The following is an 18,212-nucleotide window of genomic DNA, read 5'->3' as shown; positions in this document are numbered from 1 at the left end:
CCTAATCAAAATGATCTACAAAATCTACGGTTTCAAGAATTGACGTCGTATTTTGACTACCATGCTGAGATTCTAAATTTCAATAAGTTAGTTACACACAAGTCTTATGAATGTATGCAATGGCAATTACTATACAGATAATAGATGCATGAACTATGAAACTTTTTGGAAGATAAAGTCTTCTAGAGTCCTCAACATCTTTGAAAATCAATAAGCATCATTGTCCATATCAACAGTACACCTTGACCTCCCCTAAATCATGCAGTCTTAGTTCCCTTTACCACATTTGCAGGTAATGTCTAGTAGTGTGACTTAGTCTCAAGAATTACTTAAGGTTTCATATGACCATTATTCAGTTTAAGCTTCTCTAGCCTCCACTAAAAAAGAGGCAGCACTTCGACCGGATATCATTATGCTCTCACTTGAAGTCATTGGTAGCCAAGCGTCAACTCAGGGTATACCACTTCATTTTTAAGCTCTCCAAAAGAACAAGAGGAGTTTCATTAGGATAATACCTCATCCTAGCTAGGGATCATGAACCCTCATTTGAAAAATAATATGATCTAATCTAAGTCGCATGATATGATACAAAATACATGAATGATATAACTTATATAACCAACATGGAAAGTATACAACATGAAAGTCAAACAATGTGTGTAACTTACAAATATAGATCTCACATTCGTAAGTATCATCATGGAATGACTGACCTAAAGTTGCTAGCAATACCAAAGCTTTGTTTAGATGGTTCTCTCCGAGAGTGTATGATTTGATTAGTCCATAATATCGATGGTTGAATACACAAGTTTGAGATGGATTATGGTGTTTGACTTTGCAAATTTTAGGCCCCTGGTGAAAGCCAAAATAACACTTATACCCCTCAGTACTTATCCTTACACCTATCAGCCTTTATTCCTTTTTATTTCTACTTAATTCCATTTCTTTGCTTCTTAAATCAACCTACACTAAAACCTTGCTTGGCTATACAGATGAGATGAGAACTCTATGAATAATAGTGAGATAATTTGTGAATAGTAGTTAAATGATTTGAATTAAGATTTTGATTGGGTTTTAAGAAATGAGAGAGAAAAAATTGAACAAAATAATTATAAAATTAAATGAAGGTTGAATATAATTTTTTAAAATAATTTTTGTTTTGGATTTGAAGAAGTTTAATTATTTTGAAAGTTTGAGAAAGTTGTAATAATTAGGTAATAATTAGATGAAAAAGTTTAAAATTTGAAAATTTAAAAGAAAAATATTTGTGTTTGAATGGTATTTGTGTTGCTTAGGTGACTAATAGAAGAATGAGGGTGAATTGGGTTGTATTTAAAAATTAACAATTATAAACCAAATACACAATATAAAATATGAATAAAATACGAAACAATAGTAAATACAAAGAGTAAGGGAAAGAGAGAAGCAAACTAAATATTTTAACGAAATTCAACTCCACTACCTAGGTCCGTGCCTCAAGCAACCCTTTTAGAATTTTCAAATTCATTATTCAACCTCCTTCAGGTAAAGATAGAAACCTATTATATATTTTTGAGTAGTACTGCTACAAAGAATCCATATAGAACACCCTCTATACTTACAATAACTTTACATGCAATGATTCGACTATTCTCTGTGTAGAACACATTCTACACGCACAAGAGTTATACATACTCTTTTACTGTACAAGAGCTGATAATGGGTAGGTTATCAAAGAATACTCTTCAATAAGTGAAATGAAAATAATATAGCACAAAACTATTATCTTTCTCAAAATGAATAAGGGTTAAGGCTCAATATTTAGAGAAGAGATTGAAAGTTTTAAATGAATTTTGTAAAGCTTGCTATTGATGTATATATGCTCTTGTTGTGAATTTGAAGATCTCAATTGGGCTATTTATAAGTATATGAAACTTCATTTTCAAATTTAAAAGCATTCACATGTTAAAAAGTTGCATAACTCATTTTTCAAAATTTTCAAATAAAAGTTTCTTTTTTTTTGTAATTATCAAAAACAACATCATTTACTTTTCAAAATTTTGAAACCAAATCTTCTACTTTTCGCATATGATAAAATGAGTATTATTTTCTTTTCAAAATTTTTAAATAAAAGCAACTGCCTATATGTCAAAAAGAGTATTAATCACTTTTAAAAAATTTCAAACTTATCATGCACATGTGAGAAATGACAGTCAATCATATTTCAAATTTTTAAAATTTAAACTTTTAATCATTTCATGTATATGTGGAAGATAACAATCAATCATCTTTAAAAAATTCAAATTTCAAACTTTCAATTTTCAAATATATCATGTACATGTGAAAAATGCAATTTGATGGTTTATGAGAAAAGATTCTTTTTGAGCCTTAATCTAATTTTGATTTTTTCAAAAGATGTACAAAATTACTCTAAGAACTTTTTTTGTAAGTTTATTCCCTTTCATACTCTTGCTTGATTCGTTGATGTGCTTAGCGCCATTGTATAGATCAAAACTTGAACTTGAGACTCCTTATGTTTAAATTCATTTGTTATCATCAAAATTCATATGCAGATATATAATTATATAGAGCTTGAAACTTTGGGGTCAATAGTTTGGATGTTGAGACGAGATGATTTCAAAGATTTGTGAAACTAAACCAGGCCTAATAGCTAAAGATTACACCAAAAGATGAACCTTGATGGGAGCCCCATTGGGACCCAATCCATAGCCTCAGTGGTCTTCTCTTTCATTCTCGAACCTTACCTAGCTAATGACTCCTATGCTAAACTTTATTAAATCTCTAGAGGTAATTCTTATAGGCCTTAAACTGAGGACCTCCTTTGTTACAAAACAAGTTTTATAAGTAAATCTATCAAAACAACTTTTGGTTCATTCGCAACCAAACATACAAAAACTTCTAAATTTATCTCTTACAATAGTTTTTATATCATACTTTGAAGAAACCGAGATCTAGGGCAACATATCACAAGACACGTACATAAAGCTCATGATTTTACTCTAATCAAAATATATATATTAAAATCATGATTTACATGTTTAAACCTTTTCACCAATAGGAAACATAAACTATACCTTAAAATCTCATTATATGAACACAACAGCCGTAACATTATAAAAAGTATCAAATTTTTTCATGAGATCATATCAAAACCAAGTGACTTGAAACTTAACCAAAGGTAGATCCTTTGCCCACAAAAACACATTTTCTTCGGTTATCAAAGCAAAAATTAAAGAAGTTCTCATTTGACCAAAATGCTAAAAAAAACACCATATTTACGGTCATCACCTTAACTCAAGAAAACAAGTTTCTCACCCTTCGAGAAAACCTTTCGTTCTTACTCATAGAACAAAATCCCAAAGCTTAAAAATCTCCAAAGCACATGGATTGATAACACTAACACCCAAGAGATTCAAAACAAGCATACCTTAAACCTTTGACAAGATGATCCAGTACTTAACCAACAAAACTCATGATCAACATACACTCAAGAACACCGCCATTAAAACCCTAAATAAATGGCAATGATATGGTGGGTTCATACCTTGAAGGCCTAGTCCAAAACTTCCATGCGCTTAGAGAGTCCTCGATATTAAGGTGTTGTAAGTGTGTTTATGTATGCAGGCTCTAGGGATTTGAGAGAAGGTGTTTGATGAAAGTGAAACTAGGAGTGGACCGGTAAGATGGAGATCTTGAGAATGTGGGAGAACTTAAAGAAAAAGATGAAGAGAGGAAGTGAGATGTCTAGCGTGAAATAGAGGGGAAAGGAATTGCTAGGGCTTCTTAAGTGCCTTGTGTTGGTAATCTTGTTAGCTTGCATCCTCATGTCCATGTGTAAGGTGGATTGAGGGAACTTGGAAGCAAGAGAGATTAAATAGTGGGGTTGTTGGCATGAGTGAGATGTCTAGCCATGGAAGAACAAGTCCTCCCATGGTGGTTGGTCCTTTTTAGTCCTCTATCTCTTAATGCAAGAAATTTATCTTAAAGATTCTTGTGCTTTTCCAACGATGGTTTGAGGTTGAGTTTGTGAGTGGTTAGGATTCAGTTATTTGTTCATGTTGAAGTGGGTGAGGTGACTTTTTAAGGCCATGGTGGGGTGGTATAGTCTTGATGATATGACAGCTCCCTATTGGACCATGTAGATGCCACGTGTTAAGCATCCAAGTAATGAGTTGTAAACTCTTAAGGAGGTGGGTCCATTATGTTCCACTAGAGGTGTTCTATAATTGCCACATGGCACTCAAGGATTTTCCACGTGGATGACATCTGTCTACCATGCATATCTCGTGATGTTTAGGTTCCTCGGGTTACATCTCTCTGTTGCTTCAACCAACTTTCTTTCCCCCGCAATTGCCAGCCCAATACTATGCTCGCCTAGCACCTACTTGCTTATCGCCTTGTTCACCTTAGACATTGCTTGTCTGGCACCATGCTCGCCCAATACCTTGCTTGCCTAGCACTTACTTGCTTGTCAAATTGTTCGCCCAATACTATGCTCTCTTGTTACCTTACTCGCTCAATACCTTACATAGTTTTTAACCTATATGTGTCCAATCCATCATTTCCTCTAATATAAAATATCCAAAGTGAAAGTTGTAAGTAGGATGTCATTAAGTGATGTGTTCTTCAAGGATGTTTGTTTGGTTCTTATACTGATTTTTTTAAATCATAAAGCTAATAAGTGACTTGTCAAAGGGAGCAACAACTTCTCTATTCTCCTTTTGAAAATATTTGTTGAGATAGAAATCTAGTTAATTGATCTTCCAAAATCATTAAAATGGCCACATTATCATGATCATAGCATTCTAAATCTAACTGAGAAAATAATAGTTGACTAGAAAAAAAAGAAAAGAAAAGAAAAACACACTGTTCATCAAGCAAGGAGGTGTGGAGGGCAGTGTTTTAAATTTCGTACCGTACCAGCCATTGGTTTGGTACAGAAATTATACTTGTTTCATACCAATTCAAATACTGGCCGTACCAGCTGATATTTCTGCTTGTTCTGGCCTACTTATTGGCTGGTATTTCGGCCTTTACTTTTTTTTTTTCATTTTTTTTAAACTATAAACTCATTTTTTGATCCCCTATTCAGATCATATTATTTATAATTTACATATATATATATATGTATTTATTTATAATTTATTTATATATGGACTATTATTTTAGAATATAATTAATATATATTTATTCATATATCGACTATCCAGAAACGGTACCGGTACCTAAATATTTTGTTCCAGTACCTTGACCGGTACGACATCCAATACGGTATTCAAAATATTGGTGAAGGGGCCAAAATAGAGAAAAGCTCATTTCCTTCAGCAATTGACCTCAAGTAGTCAAAACCATCTTTGCACAGTGGCTTGTAATTCTCCAAATGGGGTCAACATACAACGAAGTGTCATGGTTGGTGGCTACTACAAGCTTTAAGAATAATGATTGTGAAGAAAAACTTCTAAATTTTCCTATTAGAGAGACAATACACCATCTATACTTACCTCTAAAGTTTTAATGTAAAAACTTCATTGATATGCGACATTTTTTAAAAAGTTTGCCTTTAAGCCTAAGTGTCTGGATTGAGGTCAATCTTAATTAGAACTAATGTGGGCTTAGGGCTAACGTTCTAAAAATCATCATCGGTCTTCTTATTCGTATTCCTCAAAAGTCTCATCTATTTTATCTACAAAGTTAGCTCAATTTTACAAGTAGAGAACATGAGTTCATGACATGGAAAGTGACTACCAACTCATTAGTCTAATCATAGTGGAATTTGTTTATCAAAAATTGAAAATTTCAACTATCATATATAAAGAGAGAATTTTTTAGACTTTCTAGACATTTTTCAAGTCATTCGTCGTCTAGTTAGTGATGATGACAAAATTGAAGCAGCTTAAAAACATTAAGATTGTTATCTTTCATGTTCATATTTTGAACAAGTACACAAAAATACTATAGGGCATTAAGCTAAACTTCAGGACAGCTTACTGAGCACATACTGATGGATCTAGTATTGCCCAACTTGGTGGAATTTGGATAGAATAATAATTATCAAATGAAAATTGACATGATGGCATATAAAGTACTAATCGAACAAGATATTATTTAGGACACCAAGGATAACATCACTCTCATTCACATTGAATGCTAACAACTTAGAGCAAACAAAAGAACTACGTAGACTAACAACGTTAGGAGCCGTGTTTCAAAAAAATAGAAAAGACAAAGTATTCCTAAAACTTTTACAAGCAAAAGGTATGATGAGATTCTAGAAGAAGTGAAAGTTGAACCCTCAAAGTACAATGGGCCCTTTGATATGGTAAAAAGGGTAAAATCGGTAACTTATGAGATCAATTTTCCACTAAGTTTGGTGGAAACCACCTATGATCTATTTCATGAACCAACACTGAGGAAGTACCTGCATGGCCCTTCCTAGATCGACTCGGGCCCCAACAATTTCAAATGGACTTGACATACGAGAAAGTATTCATACGAATACTATACCAAAAGGAGCAAGTCTTAAGAATGACGAACATACACCTCGTCAAGTTGGCACAGTGCAACCATGAAGTAAAGGAAATCTCATGGGATAACGAACATAAGATGAAAATTAGGTACCCATATTTCTTATATGTCTTCCATCTACATTACAAGTTTGCCTTAAAAGGTTTTAGGTCATCTTTGTTATATCTTGGGGATTCATGTGACTCGCCACTCAAGAGGGCTCTACTTACATTTATCCAAATATATTGTTGATTTATTATATTTGTCTATTATGGTAGGAGCCAAACCATGTTCCTCTCTTTGTGCCTCTAGTTTTAAATGATCACGATTGGATGGTACTACCTTAAAAGACCCCTTCAGGTTTTGCAATCATGTAGCTGGCATCTTGTAGTAGTTTACTTTAACATGGCATAGGAGTGTATCAAAGCACCCACTTTTTTAATAAAATGCAACATGCAAAATCAAGTGTGCTTGTGTTTATTGATAAATCATTTACATAAAATATGATACTATAGATTTTACATATATACTATTAAGGACTCTAATCATTACTAAACTTTATCTGGTGTTGGACTAGGACTCCATTGCTATTAGACTTTTATATTCATTGCAATTTTTATCTTTATCTTATTTTGGAGGGAGACATGGACTTGGATTTAAATTTTTTTATTGTAGATCAAGATGTTGTAGAGATAGACTTGGAGTTGGAATCTTGTCTTGTGCTGTTGATGAATAATATCAAATATGCCCCCTCAATCTCAAGGGGAGTTCCTAGACATTGAGATTGACTCTTAACAAATTAAATGTGTAGTTGGTAGTGGCTTGGGGAATGTATCTGCATGTTCTTTTGAAGATATGAACTGGACCTCAAGAGTTTGGGATTGCATTTGTTCATATACAAAGTGAAAGTCAATCTTGGAAGTTCTATTTTAGCGTGAAAAACTGGATCTGTAATTAAGTATGTAGTAGGAATGTTATCACACCATAGAACTGGTAGTGTTGGCAACAAAATATTAAACTCACCAGGTAAGGAATGTATTTAGTTAAGCTCAGCAGTAGTATGAGTAATAGCCCCATACTCGGCCTTTATGCTGGATCACAAAATTGTTTTCTATTTTTTTTTTTTTAGCTCTAGGAAATGAGATTCGGTCCCAAGAAAATAAGACAGCTAGAAGTTGATCGTTGATTGTCGGAGGATCTTGCCCAATCTACATCTAAGAAAGTATGAAGTGGAAAAAAGAGTTTGGTCTAAGAAGCAAGCCATGATGAGGAGTACGTCAAAAATACCACAGTATATGTTTCACCTCACTCCAATGTTGAGTAGTAGGTCATATATTAGGACCCAAATAGGAGCAAAACCATGTTTGGAAGTGAAACAAGAAGTTTCAAATTTAGGGTTGGTAAAGCCCAAGTCCAATGGCCGAGAGCTGAGGCAAGAGAACCATGCCTGTGGGGCTTGCTTTAGGCCATTTGGGCCTTTCATAGGTGACAAACATGGTCTAGATATGAGGGATGAGCAAAGGCAGCAATAGGTTGAGTTATAAAAATGGCTTCATAAATAAGTCCATGAAAAAGAATTTTTCACATCAAATTGCTGAATGCTCCAATTAAATGAAATTGCAAGAGAAAGAACTATTCGAATAGTAATAGATTTGACAATTAGGCTAAATGTTTCATCAAAGTCGATGCCATGTTGATGAAAGCCATTGACCACAAGACAGGCTTTGTATCGTTCAATGGAGCCATTGGCATGACTTTTGATATGAAAGACCCATTTATTGCCAATAAGATTCATGTTGGGCTTGGATGGAACAAGAGTCCAAGTACCATTATGCATAAGAGACGTGAACTCTTCATTCATCACTTGGCATCCTTCAAGACACTTAACAGCCATTGAAAAGGATGGGGGCTCATGGTTAAGGGCATGTTACGAGCTATATAGGCTTAATGGAATGGGTTCATATAAAGGCTTGAGGATGTAGTTATAGAATCAAGTTTTCATTGGGTGCCTAGGTATAGGAGCTACCATTGGACTATAATCTACTTGCATCAGTGAAGTCGGACCACGTAGGAACGGGTGAGGAGGACTAGATGGTTTCGAATGTGATGGATTGAAAAAAGATCAGGGCAAGTGAATAGTGTTGCTGAAGTTGTATATTCACATGAAGCATTGCATTAGGGGATGAGACTTGTGAAACATGAGAAGAAGTGTGAACAAATAAAAACAAGACTCACAAATAGAACAGTACAAGCAATGTAAACCCAACCGCTAGTGAGATCTAAGCAGCCATAACCCATGTGATGTTGGCTGTAGCTAATGGAGACACAAAGCTTGGACCTTATGAGTATTAAAAGGCCTCAAGTGTAGCCAACAAGCACAACCATATAATTTGAGAAAGTTATAGCCTGGCATACAATTATAAACTAACTCAAATGGGGACTTATTTTTTGTGACTGGGGATGGAAGGCAGTTGATCAAATAGGAGGCATTGATAAAAGCTTCATCCCAATAGCATAGTGGAATGAAGGCCAAAGCAAGAAGAGTGAGACCAGTATTAACCTAATGTTGATTTTTTCATTTAACTAATCCATTTTTTGTGTGTGTGTACGAGGATAGGTCAATCGGTGAGAAATCCCTAATGAGGAGAAAACAGTGTAACTTGCAGTACTTCCCACCCCTATCAAATTGAAAGCTCTTGATTTTGCAATAAAAAAGACATTCAACTTGAGACTGGAATTTGACAATGACATTATAAACATCATATTTAGAGGAAATAACCACACATATTTGGAAAAAGCATCTATAAAGCATACATAACAACTGTTTCCATTGATAGATAATTGAGGGGCAAGGCACCTTACATATGAAGATAAATGACCTAGAAGACCTTTGGACTGGACTTAGATAAATGAAAGGGGAGATGATGGCTCTTGCCATGTTGGCAAGCATGACATATTACATATGACACTTTATTGTTTGACAAAGCTAAATTGTTCCTAGACATGACTTCATGGACAATACGTAGAGATGGGTGACCAAGTCTTGAATGCCATTGATCAAGAGTGTTCTTTCACCAAAGTACAGAGAAGGAGAAGAGGCATGATGATAGAGGAGTTGGAGAGGGTAGAGGCCATTTCTACTCTTGCCACTGAGAAGGGTGATGCCTGAGGATTGATCCTTTACACAAAAGAATGAGGAGTGAAATTAAAAAAAAATAAAAATAAAAAAAAAACATTATTGTCCTTTGCAAATTGGTAAGAAGAGAATAAGTTCTTTTTAATATGTGGAGCATGAAGAACATTGTTTAGAAAAAATGACTTGGAAGATGAACATAGAATAACGGAGCCAATATGGTGAATGATGAGACCTTCTCCATTACTGATGCGCACTTGATCTTGTCTAGTGTAGTCCTCGACATGTAGGTTGAGGTGGCTAAGACTAGAGATTATATGGTTGTTAGTTTTTGTGTCTCGATATCAATTTAGATAAGGTTGTTGATAGATGAAGCTAGTGAAGGCATAGGCTTGGGTCTGAGTTGTAGGTTGTGGTTAAAAGTTTTAATCAAACCTATGCCAACGTGTGGACGCAGAGCATCCAGGCTTGAGACATATATGATAGGAAGGTTGGGACGAGTTGGTTGAGGGGTTTGATATGATACCTAAACACCCTCTTCCATGGCAATGACCTCTGCCATGACCTTTGTATCTTGAGTGGAATGCATTGTTATTTAAGGAGCCATGACCTTGAGTGTTGGAGGTGCAAGTAGCAAAATTCGTAGTAGTAAGGCCTTAATCAATGGTGGGCGCTTGCTGCTTTAGTCTTATCTCATGGGTCAACAAATGACCATAATGACCATCCAAAGAGACAAGTTCCAAACAGGTGATAATGGAAGTAACAAATGAATCATAATCAGATGTGAGACAGACAAGTATATAGGAAATTACATCAGATTCACTTAAGGGTTGGTTGATTGTAGCAAGTGTTTCAACAAATTGTTTGGTTTCTAATAATAATCAGTGATGGAAAGGTTTCCCTTCTTCAGTTTGGCAAGCTAGTAATGGGTAAGAACCATGCGAGCACCTAGGTGGCGAAGAACATTGTCTTGAGAGTTGGCCATAAATCACGAGAGATATTAATATCAACAATCTGAGAAAGGATACTCTAGGGAAGAGAGGCAATAAGGGTACTGAGGATGAGTTGATCTTGCTCAAATCAATAGTCGTATGCTGGATTAGGTAGAGGATCATCAGAAGATCATTAGAAAGAGAAAAAAAAAAAAAAAAAAAAGGAGAAGGATGTTGTCGAGTTATTGCTCTGATACCAAATCAGAGTTCTCACAGTTTTGATAAAATGCACCATGCAAAATCATGTGTGCTTGTGTTATATTTATAAATCATTTACATACAATATGATAACTACAGATTTTACATAGATACCATTAAGGACTAATCATTACCAAACTTCATTTGGTGTGGACTAGGACTCCATTGATGTTGGACTTTTATCTTTAGTGCAATCTTTATCTTTATCTTGTTTTGGAGGGAGACATGGACTTGGGTTTAGACTCTATTCTTGTAGATCAAGAGCCTGTAAAGATAGACTTGGAGTTCGACTCGTCTTGTGCTGTTGATGAACACAATTCAATAGAGTGTAGTCTCCATTAATCGACTTCATGCACTCACCAACTGATAAGCATAGTGGCACAACATGGCTTGAGTTATGTTAAGGACTTACTTAATCTTTTTAGCAATTGCATGCTTATCGTGTTAAGGATTGGTCTAGCTCTCTAACATAATGCTTGTGAAATGAGATGAGATAATAAATTTGTAAATAGTAATAAATAATTTGACTTATAATGTTTTATGGAGTTTTGAAAAATGAGAGAGAAAAAATTAAATAAAAATATTATAAAGTTAAAATATTGTTAGAATATAATTTTTTAATATTATATTTGTTTTGAAATTTGAAAAAATTGAATTATTTTTTTCATTTTGTTTGAAAGTTTAGGAAAAGTGTTATAATTTATTTGAAAAAATTGTAATGATTAGTTTAAAAGTATTTGTATTTGAGTAATATTTGGAAAAGAAAATAGATGAGATGAGATGAGATGTGATTGGATGAAAAACATTACCAAACGTTACTAAGTGGTCGCAAGTCCATTTGTGGGTTTGCAATCTCTGTTTGAGCTTGATTTCATCCAGTGCTAAGAAGTACCATGCTGTTTCTTGATCACCTACAAAAGCCGAGTACCGATCACTAGCTTTTGTTACAGTTGAACTGAATATGCTCCGTATGCAATTCAAGGACCTCTCGGTTTAGCTTCCAAACTTGGGTTCCATACAAGTACTAGGCATGTTGAAGTTGATTATCATTTCATTAGGAAGAAAGTAATAAATAAAGATAAAAAAATCTAGTCGTAAGCACAACTGCATACTAATATGTGTCTCAATCTAATGTAATTGATCAAAAATTAAATTTTATTGAAAATAATACTAACTTAAATTTTGAATATAAAAGAATTAGTATTAATACGCAGATTAGTATGCAACTTTACTTGTACGCAACAAAACTCAATAAAGATACCGCGCCAAAGCACAACCCATCAATTGATCAAATTGCATATGTTTTCTCTTATGGTCTTTCTTCAACCCTGCCAAGTTTCATGTTCAATCCATTCCCCTTTGCTTGATGGCTGTTAGCCGGATACTCTCCTCAGCATCTACAGCAAACAATGCCAGCAGTATTGACAACTTAGGCAGAGTTTAGATAACATTAGTTCCCATTATCTTGTATTTCAAATGTAATAGATTAGTCTAAGACTCAAATTCTCTAATTTTAAACTGAGATAGACCTGATGTAAAGCAAACACTGTACTGTACATCTATAAATGTTTTATTAATAAACAAAAAAATGCATCTAGCCAAATTCCAAAACATTCAGAAGTCTTTCATTAAATAGGCTGCAGACTATAAAACGACCAACTCTTATCTATCATTTACAATATTGACACCTAGCAGAAAACGACAAGGCCCCTGTTGATTCGTAATTTTTTGAATATCTAATAAATCACCTATCTAAGAGTTCATTGCTCAAAACAGACTTAAAAGTAAATGATGGTTTCATATGAAAGTAATTCTGCATTATTTCTCCATTGCTACATTCTACCCAAGGAGAGTCCAGCAATATGCCAAGATCATCTGTCTCAACGAACAAATCAGATCTCAGAGCCTGTTTGGTGCTCTCTTGAAATGTATGAGAGCAATAAAGGGCTGCTGGGTTTCCTAGCAAGATCCTTGCGCCTTCGCATTGATTCCTTAATGTCAGCTTAATTGTTAATGTCCATATGAGACTCTTTGAAGCCTCAAGAGGATCACCAATTCTTAGGTCTTTGGAACCATGATGCACGTGTCTGATCTCTCTTCACTCATAATCTTTACATCTCTGGAATGCTTGCCTGTGCCACTGCTAGGGTAGCAACTGATAGAGGGGGATGGAGATGGGCAAACACTAGATCCAGTCATTGACAAGCTCCCAGCTCCGGCAGGCCAAACTGGTGTACAACCCCAATATGATGCTGGTAGAAACTGTAACGGAATGCTAGGAGGGTGAAAACCTGGAACTGCAAGCGTTGGTGTGGGGTAACACTGAACTGGATTTGGATCACCGCCATTCGGTATGGTGATGCACTCAGAAGCATGTTCTTCTGTTGCCACAGAGGCAGCATTACGCGAACCTGCAGTCCAAGGGAAACCCCATTGAGGAACAGGGTAACAATCCAAAGAATGCATTGTCACATGATCACATGAACCAACTCTCTCCATTTGTACAATATTTTCAGTTAATTGATTTCCTTGATTACTGGAAGCTGTCATGGACAATCTGCATGAAGGACGCTCTTTATTTTCTCCAACATTTCCAGAACCCATCTCTACACACAGTTTCTGTTTTCTCAAGTGAGGAAAAGTCTTTATCGATTCAGAAAGAGGTGCTTCAGGACCAAATTTTAGAAATGTCCCATTTCCCATCTGATCCAGGGCTTCTGACCTCATCGTTGCTACTCCTTTATAGGATACCATTATTTGACGGTGCTGAGAAGCTAAGTGCATATTCTTTCGTCTCCCAGCACCCACCGGAACATTTCTCATTGTTCCACCAGCTGTCCAATATCTCTGGCAGTTCTTACAGAAATGCCTGGGTTGTTTGACGTTGTAGTTGTTGAAGTAGCAAAATTTTGTGTCAAAACTATTGCATCTTGGACATTGAAGTAGCTTGTCTGGCTTCTTAAAAACTTTATCTTCTTCTGCAGTATTAGACTCCACCTGCAGTTCCTTGGGCATATGATCTACTGGTGTCTCAACCGGTAGAGGAGTATGGGGCTCTTCATTCTTATCACCTGAAGCAGATGGCTTCTGTGCCTTCCAAAAATTGTCTGCATAAGAGTTATGTACTTCTACTTTTGTTGTATCACAGCAAGATTCCTGAAAATCCAAAACACCCTTTGTTTAACAGAGGTAATTGTAGAGTGAAAGGCACAGAAAATTGAAGAAACTAACTCGTAACCTTTTTTAATTATTTTTGGGAGTTTTGTTTTTTGTAAGTACTGATCCATTATGAGCACATAGTTCATTAATGAGAATAAAGACAACTTTAGATGTTTATCGGTAATAAGAATAAAGACAACTAATTAAGAATAAGCCAAGAGCCTTTATTAATTGCCCTAATTAACTGATTTATTTCAATTTTTCTTTTCACAAATCCTTGACTTGTCATTTTTGATCTGCAACTTGTAGACTCTCAGTGAACTCTCATTCATTTGTATCCTCCCCCATATTGCAATCAAACTATCCATATTGTACTTGTATTTCTCTAGTACCTTATATTGCGTATAACCCTTCTTGTAATGCACATATACACATACCAAGTTAATAAGAAAGAGGTAGTCCATTGGACTTAAGTTTCGGCTGTAGACTTCTAGGCCTAACATAATTCCTAGTCTTCACTCCCTTCTATGTTCTTCCTTTGAACATACTAAAAATTTTTTGGTATCAATCGATGCAAGCTATCTTGGTGAAGTTAATTGTTTGTCTATTCCAGTGTATCCTTGAAAGTTGAAACTTTTATCAATCCCTTCTTCATGCCCATTACAATGACTCTTCCCTCTATTGTTCCATACTGCATAAATTCAAATTCAGACAAGTTTTTTTCTCAATCAATGAAACCAGAGAAACTCATTCGCAAACTTTCTGCAAAATTCAAAAAAGTATGCAAGCTATCGTTCCTCATTTTCTATCTGAGAGCTAAGATTAGTGTTGTCGGATTCTGATGATGGGATTCATCTCCTGAGAACACAGTATCTATTTTGGTACCAATAGGGTTTTGTCCAAACAACTATTTGTCACTTTCTTCTTCATTCATACCTACTATTCAGTTTATTCTTCGGCTTCTTTATTTTGAGTTCTACTCCTTCAACCTCTTGATATATTGTGATTTACAGCGATGCTGGCAAGTTTCAAGATAGGGTATGTACTGGAATATTGGTTTGATATGTGCTTAATTATTGATTTACACATGTTTGTGGCTTCCTTTGGATTGATATTAGTCTGAGTTTGTTCTGCTGTTTGGTTTCCTTGGTATATAATGTTGCTTTGTTCTACATTCATTGATTATGCTGCAACTTGCATGGTGTCGAATGAAAATAAGTATATAAGCTTTAATATATCGATTAAGAGCGGGTAGGAGGGAATATATGTGATACCCTATACTGAGTAATAAGGATAAGTGTTGTATGGGATCTCACATTACTTGGAAAGAAGAAGTTCTTGCTCTTTATAATGGTTCCAATGAGGTTCCACTTATATCATTGACTAATGGTATAGGCCCAAACCACATTTGGGCCTTCGTTTGAGCGTTAAAAATGGTATCAGAGCCCATCCCAACTAGAAATATAGGACTTGAACTGTGCCATTATAACAGACTGGCCCGACGAGGGCGTTGGGAATATAAGCTTTTTACAAGTAAAAATATATATTTCTTTTCATTTATTTTATGTTAGTGCATAACAAAATTTTCTGAGATTTGAAAGAAAAAGAAATATTAGGTTTGTCTGTAGGTATATAAACAAACTGAATCATTCATGAATAACTCAAATCCAGGCTAAATTAAGTTCATTTCTTGAATGAATAGAACTTAACAAAAAAAAAAAAAAAGGCATAGGCTAGTTTATTTAAAATTAAACTCCTATAAGCTTGACTTAGCCTGTTTAAGCACATATAACTTCACTCCTATTAAGTTATATAATATGATTGTGTATTCGTGTGTGTATACACAATCATGCATGTGCTTGTGTATCTATACGTTAATATGTTAATGGAAATGGTAAAAGTTAGACACAAACTCGAGATCAGAGTACCTAAAATTCTTGTAATGGTTAATATAATGTAATTAATGAATTTCACAATAGTTGTTCAACCATTCATCCTAATGTGACTTTTTTAACACTTCGTAAATGATTTATTACGTAATGATTAAAATGATCAAAGTTGAAAGCACGGGAAGTAAGAGTTAAAAATTAATATTTCTTTTGCTAGGTATCAAAATTGGAATATATGGACCAATCTATCCAAAAGGCAAGCCAAAAGAACTATTTTAGGGCTTAATCGTATCAACAATGCCATATTATATATATGTATATGATAGATATTGCTTCTAACATAAAAATATATAAGCATAAATACCAATACCTTATACAAGCATAAGATTGTAGTGAGCAAGTATTAACAAACTAATTATATAGTTAATATGACAACACTAATAATTTAATTTAATTGAATGTTAGATAATATATCGTAATATTTTTCAATGTGTATAAAAGTTTACTCCTTCAAAAATTGAAGGTTTTGTCAGTTAATTAGAGCTTATGTCTATTGCCTAAATATAATAAGGTTCATTCGAGAGTATTTGGATATTATAATTTCATAGTTTTATTAAAAACAAAATTTTATTTTTATTCGTAAATTCTTTATAATTTATTTTATATTTTGAATAATCAATCTTATTTTATTTTAAGTTTTTTAATTTTATTTTCGTTTTCTCAAAATGTCTTTTCACCTTTTTTATTTCTAAAGAATTGGATATTAATTGGCTCAACTTTTAGGCCTCGTTTGGAACTTAGACTGAACTGAGTTGAGTTCAGTCTAATTTTAACCTAAGTCTAATATCCAAATAACCAACTCACAAATTATTAAACTCATCTCAACTCAAGATCTCTTTACGCGTGACACCTATAATCTTCTTCAATTCAACACCTCTTTACATGTGAGACTCGCAACTTTTTTCAACTTCTCATTAATACATCTAAATTCATCGTCACATCTAAATACATCTAAACTCATCTTAAGTGGGCCCCACAAAACTCAATCTACCATCTCAACTCACTACTATTCATAAAGAATTTAACTCAGCTCAACATCTAAACGAGGCCTTAGTCAAGTCGCAAGCTATATTCGAGCTTGGTTCGAGTATAATTGAGTCAAACTCGAACTGTCATGACTCACAACTCGTTCGAACTTGAATTGATTATTGCTTTATACCCTCGTTCCAAATTTCGCCAACTAGAAATTAGGGCGAATGAAGTCCGATTCTATTTCTTTTAAATTATAATTTATTCATCTACGATTAGTCAAATAAAAAAGTAAGTGAGCATGCTTAAAACTATCGTCCTGAATTATTAACTAGATTTACCTTCACAAGCAGCAATCGGCCCACGAAATCAATATTGTTATCACCGTCACACTGATACCTGTTCACTCATTGATTAATGTGTAGACCTCCCAACAACAGACTATTCGTAATTGATTAAAGAAACAAAATATAGAGGAGCCGCATGAAAATGCTTTACTTCTCTCTTTTTTTTCACGAAAATGCGTTCATTTCAACTAATAAAATAACTTCAGATAGCAGCAATAAGAACAAAAAAAGCAAAAATAAACACAAAAGCGAAAGACATAGCACACCAAACAGGGGAGAACCCAGAAAATATGATTCATCAAGTAACATTAGATTAAAAAAAGAAATAGCAAAATGGCAATATCATTTCAAGAGAAAGAACAAAAACAGAAAATAAAGAAAAGAACGTGTTACAACAAGTACCGTGACAGCCGTCCGGGCCGGAATCGAACATTCCGGCAACTGAATCTTTCTGCCAAAGAGCTTAATGCCAGGATCCTCAGTCGTCGCCTCAGAGGACGTGTCTCCAGCACTAGTCATTTTCTGTGTTCTGAAACTTTCAAACAACTCTGAAGCCTCAACTGCCAAGTCCAAAAACACATAAATACAGGATAAAAAGAAACCTTTTACCCTGCACCCCAAAAATCACTTTTCGGATTCTCTCTTTCTCTCTGCAAGACCCACGAAAACCCTTTGGACTCTAAAGTAAAAGTACCAGAAAAAAAGACAAGCAACGTGAAGCATCAACAAAGTAAGTACTACTTTTCCAAACTCTTTATCTTTTCTATCTATTTTTTGCTGCCTTTTTCTTCCACTCTTTATATCTTTTTTATTACTATTTTTTTATCCAAAGATTTTTGCTTTGTGTACTAGCAATGCTTTCTTGCCAATTTTATTACCTATAAAAGCATAAAAGGCTACGGGGCAATGCCACGTGCCATCGGAGCCGGATGACGTAAGAAGGACAAAAGAAAAAGGTTGT

The 18,212-nt window shown here is 34.6% G+C and overlaps 1 pseudogene; it reads right to left on the bottom strand.

Annotated features, from left to right (window-relative positions):
• Positions 1–12,430: 12,430 nt before the first annotated feature.
• LOC122275335 lies at positions 12,431–17,964 on the bottom strand (annotated as a pseudogene).
• Positions 17,965–18,212: the final 248 nt, after the last annotated feature.

The sequence above is a fragment of the Carya illinoinensis genome, chromosome 9, assembly GCF_018687715.1.
Source record: "Carya illinoinensis cultivar Pawnee chromosome 9, C.illinoinensisPawnee_v1, whole genome shotgun sequence".
Taxonomy (NCBI): Eukaryota; Viridiplantae; Streptophyta; class Magnoliopsida; order Fagales; family Juglandaceae; genus Carya; species Carya illinoinensis.
Note: the sequence above shows the minus strand (reverse complement) of the source record. Positions and strands in the feature narration are given on the sequence as shown.